The sequence below is a fragment of the Taudactylus pleione genome, unplaced genomic scaffold, assembly GCF_031769625.1.
Source record: "Taudactylus pleione unplaced genomic scaffold, aTauple2 ptg000032l, whole genome shotgun sequence".
Classification (NCBI taxonomy): domain Eukaryota; kingdom Metazoa; phylum Chordata; class Amphibia; order Anura; family Myobatrachidae; genus Taudactylus; species Taudactylus pleione.
In genome coordinates, this window is record NW_028284434.1 from 5071950 (window position 1) to 5077169 (window position 5220).

Consider the following 5220-nt stretch of genomic DNA (forward strand, 5'->3'; position numbering starts at 1 on the left):
ACTTTGGTGACAGAGTGGTAGTAACAGGGCTGGCTGAAAAGTCCCCCATTGCCGCACTTCAATCCTGTTGACAGCAGGCAAGAAAAGAATAATCACAAAGCTTCAAATAACTTCTAGATAGAGTAGAACAAAACAACAAAGTAACTCAACCCGAACAGAGATCACAGAAAAAAAATGTAGGAGAACTGGATAGTGATGACTCATTTGAAGATGATTTTTTAGACATCATTTGAGAACGAGAAAAACCACCAAAACAAAAGAATACAACACAAAAGAGGAAAAGAAACAACCCTATATTCAACAAAAGGGTACAAGAGGAGGAAGAAAAAAGCAACAGAAATTAAATTTGAACCCTGATAAGGAGGAAAAAAAAGTCACTATCTTCAACTTAAGTAATAAATCATTAACAGAGGACCAAACTAATGCACTAAAGAAAGGCATGAAATTTGCCCCTCTATCAAGACTTAATAAATTCGACACCTACATAGATGTACAAAAATGTATTCCAAAAATCTGTATAAAAATACTTTTTTAAAAGTCATGACAATAGAAACTATATCAAATAACATGTAGTACAAGCATAGCAATTATAAACCACAATCAGCTTTTTATCCTTCACACATCAAGGGACCACATGTGGAAACATTTAAATGATTAGTAGAAGAAGACATATCAAAGCTACCAGGAAAAACAAAGATACCATATATGTCAAAAGAACAGAATATGACAGAAGAGCTGTGGCGCTTTATATGATGTTACACAAATTTAACTGTGCAAATGAAATATCTGTATACATAAATATGTCTAAATAACGTCCTAAATGGTAACTTTCATGTTGAAATTTTTCTTTGATGAATTGGCGTACCCCAACTCACTTCTTCTCAAAGGTTGTGTAAACATATAAAGGTATCTTTCCTTATGAACAGCCTTTCAATGTAAACACTTTTTGAAAAGTCGTGTACCAAAACTCACACTGTATGGTATGAGTATAATCATATAACGGTTTCTTTCAAATGCCCATCTGGAATTTTCTTATGAAATGTGGGGGTACATACCCCAACTTACGTGGAGTGGTGAAATAATAATCCTATAAAGGTTTCTTTATTCTCCCCGACACTTTAAATCCTCCAAAGATATAAACCCATAAATTCCATAAAAAAGGGGTTTGTTTAAATCAAAGTTCCAAAACAAGTTTCCACAAAAAAGGGTAATAAATAACAATAAAAAACTAAAAGGTGCACATGAGGCACCATAGAAAATACATACAGTCCAAAAAAAGTAAAAAAAAAATTAAAAAACATAAAAAGAAAATAAAAATGAAAAAAATTCCTTCTGGTAGGTTTACTCACACCTTCAGTAATATGTCAACGTGTTTCAGTCCTTTGGGACCTTTTTCAAGACATACTGCTGGTGTGGGAGGCCAGATATTTATACAGAGACAGACCAATCAGTTATGCACAGGAAGTGGTCATTTACATAATTGTTCATCGTTAACAGGTGGAAGTAGAAGAAGAAAAAAAAAAAAACAGAAATAAATAAACAACATTATGTCAATGTTCTAACATCACTAACAATCGTTATCACTTTTTATAGCGATTTTAACAAATATATAATGCACAACTGCCCAGACATACAATTAATGCATCATGGGAAATGTAGTTCTAACACAATTAAAAGTATTTAGGTAATGTGTCTTAATTATACAGTCTTTTTAACCTAAACCATTACTTAGTTCTTATTCTATATTCTTTATTGTTCAACATCTCATTAAGTAATTGTAATCCAAATATGTTTCGATAATAATATTAGATCTCAAACCGGAAATGACATAACGCTATTGAACTCAGATACTGTGACATTTGGAATTATGGGAAATGTTGTCCGGAAGTGACGCGCCGCCGTTCAACTCCAATGCTATAACATTGAGAATTGTGGGATATGTAGTCTGCTTTTGTAGTTTTTAAGTTATACAAATTGGATTCTTGAATAGCGATTATGTATCCACATAACACCCTTAGTTGTCGCTGATATAAGATCCTCACAAATCCATTGCAAATAAGATTACACACTGGTGAATCACAGTCCTAGTGTGCTTCACTGCCGTTACTCCATCCGACACCGGAAATGACGTGACGCCGTCTCGGACACAGGGGCACCATATTAGGACTCATGGGATATGTAGTTCCCGCTGATAATTCTTTGATGATATGAATAAATTCTCTGAACAGCGTATTAGCATCACCATAGCAACCGCAGTCACCACCGGTGTATAATCCTCATAGACACATCAGAGAACAGATGCATGTAAAAAAATAAACAAATAATTAATAATCAATATCCTATTAGCAACAAATGATGACATATACTCATAAAAAATACAATTAAGTATCTATATATAAAACAAATGCCACTAAAAACAACAGAATGTATATGCACAGAAGTGTTTATACTCAAGGATGCTCCACAATGGAGTCAAACAGATTAACATACCGATTATATTTGCGCATAAAAGATGCAGCAGAAGGGCTATTTATAGATATAACTAGAAGGTGAAGACACAGAAATATCAGTATAAGAAAATGTCCCACAACAAAGTCAGACTAATTGACACACTGTATGTAAAAAGTCAAAACAAAAATCATAAATTGCTATATAAACACATATAGATAGAAACTATTAAATATAGTCAAAGCATGACGTCTGAAGGGTATATATTGTATAAAGATCGAGCTCAACATACTTTAAAATTACATAAACCATTTCAGCTCGAAATCCTCATTAAGGCCATGAGGCGAAAGGGTCTTGTACTCATAGATTGCACTCATCTCTGCTCTGGCTAATTTTGTAGCCGTGTTTTTACATCTTAAATCTCCCTTAATGTGTCTAATTCCATAAAACGCTGAGATCTCTGAAACTGAACATTTATGAGTGTTATTAAAATGTGCTGACAGGGAGTGTGATGTTAAACCCTTCTTTACGTTTCTTACGTGTTCTCCTATTCTAATTTTGAGCATTCTTGATGTACGTCCAATATAGAATAGATTGCATGAACATTTTATGGCATAGATTACATTTTTTGTACTACATGTTATAAAATCTCTAATTTCAATCTTGTGATTGTTGATTGTAATACTTTCGATCTTATTGATGCCTTCCCCTTTGATGTTTCTACATCCCAGGCAACTTCCGCATCTAAAGAAACCTTTTGATGTGACCACAGACGTAATCCTTTCCGATTTCAAAGAACTGGACACAAGCTTGTTCTTTAAACTCGGAGCTTTCCTATAAATATGTATAGGTCTTTCGGGTACAAGGGTCCCTATCACAGGATCTTTCTTAAGGAGTGTCCAGTGTTTCCTTAACACTTTTTCAATAGATTTATATTGATCATTATATTTAGTAACAAAGGCCCACTCAAATCTCTTGTTATTTTCATTTTTCCTGTAAATAGACTGTAACAGATCTTTTCGTTGGAGATTTTTTACTTTTTCCACAGATCTGTTAATTTTGTCTATCTTATAACCACTACTCAAGAATTTGTCAGTCATTTCTTTAGCCTGAATTTGATATACACTTTCCACTGTACAATTTTGTTTCAATCTTGTAAGTTGACCAACAGGAATGGAGTTGAGCCATGACTCGTGATGGCAACTAGTACTTGAAATATAAGTGCCCGAATCTGTAGGTTTTTTATAGTTCATAGTCTGAATCTTACCTCCTTCAATATAAACCTTTATATCCAGGAAACTGATTTCTTTATCACTAATATTGAAGGTGAGGACTGTTCTTATTGTTATTATTTAAAAATGAACAAAATTCCTCTAAGCCATCCCTTAGGCCCCTTCCAAACAAAAAATATGTCGTCTATGTAGCGTGCGTAGGACACCAGGTTCGCCCCAAAGGGGTTGCCGGACCAGATGCCAAGTTCCCACAATCCCATAAAGATGTTTGCGTAACTTGGGAGATCTTTTTTAATATCTGATTGTGCCAGAAAGTGTTGTATGGCTTCTAAACCTAAAGTGTGGTCTATAGAAGTGTAGAGCGAACTCACGTCCGCGGTGACCAAAAAATAATCAGTAGCCCACGTAATGGACTTTAGTAATAATAGGAAATCTTTTGTATCTCTTAAGTGTGATCTATTAGACTATATAATTAAGACACATTACCTAAATACTTTTAATTGTGTTAGAACTACATTTCCCATGATGCATTAATTGTATGTCTGGGCAGTTGTGCATTATATATTTGTTAAAATCGCTATAAAAAGTGATAACAATTGTTAGTGATGTTAGAACATTGACATAATGTTGTTTATTTATTTCTGTTTTTTTTTTTTTGTTCTTCTACTTCCACCTGTTAACGATGAACAATTATGTAAATGACCACTTCCTGTGCATAACTGATTGGTCTGTCTCTGTATAAATATCTGGCTTCCCACACCAGCAGTATGTCTTGAAAAAGGTCCCAACGGACTGAAACGCATTGACATATTACTGAAGGTGTGAGTAACCCTGCCAGAAGGAATTTTTTTAATTTTTATTTTCTTTTTATGTTTTTTTTTTTTTACTTTTTTTGGACTGTATGTATTTTCTATGATGCCTCATGTGCACCTTTTAGTTTTTTATTGTTATTTATTACTCTTTTTTGTGGAAACTTGTTTTGGAACTTTGATTTAAATAAACCCCTTTTTTTATGGAATTTATGGGTTTATATCTTTGGAGGATTTAAAGTGTCGGGGAGAATAAAGAAACCTTTAAAGGATTATTATTTCACTACTCCACGTAAGTTGGGGTATGTACCCCCACATTTCATAAGAAAATTCCAGATGGGCATTTGAAAGAAACCGTTATATCATTATACTCATACCATACAGTGTGAGTTTTGGTACGTGACTTTTCAAAAAGTGTTTACATTGAAAGGCTGTTCATAAGGAAAGATACCTTTATATGTTTACACAACCTTTGAGAAGAAGTGAGTTGGGGTACGCCAATTCATCAAAGAAAAATTTCAACATGAAAGTTACCATTTAGGACGTTAGTCATATTTATGTATACAGATATTTCATTTGCACAGTTAAATTTGTGTAACATCATATAAAGCGCCACAGCTCTTGTGTCATATTCTGTTCTTTTGACAACGATTGTTTTTTAGAATTGTGGTGATATTCTTGTTAAGAATAAGATATTAGACTACTGGCAGCTGTTTGTTGTGCCCTTAAAA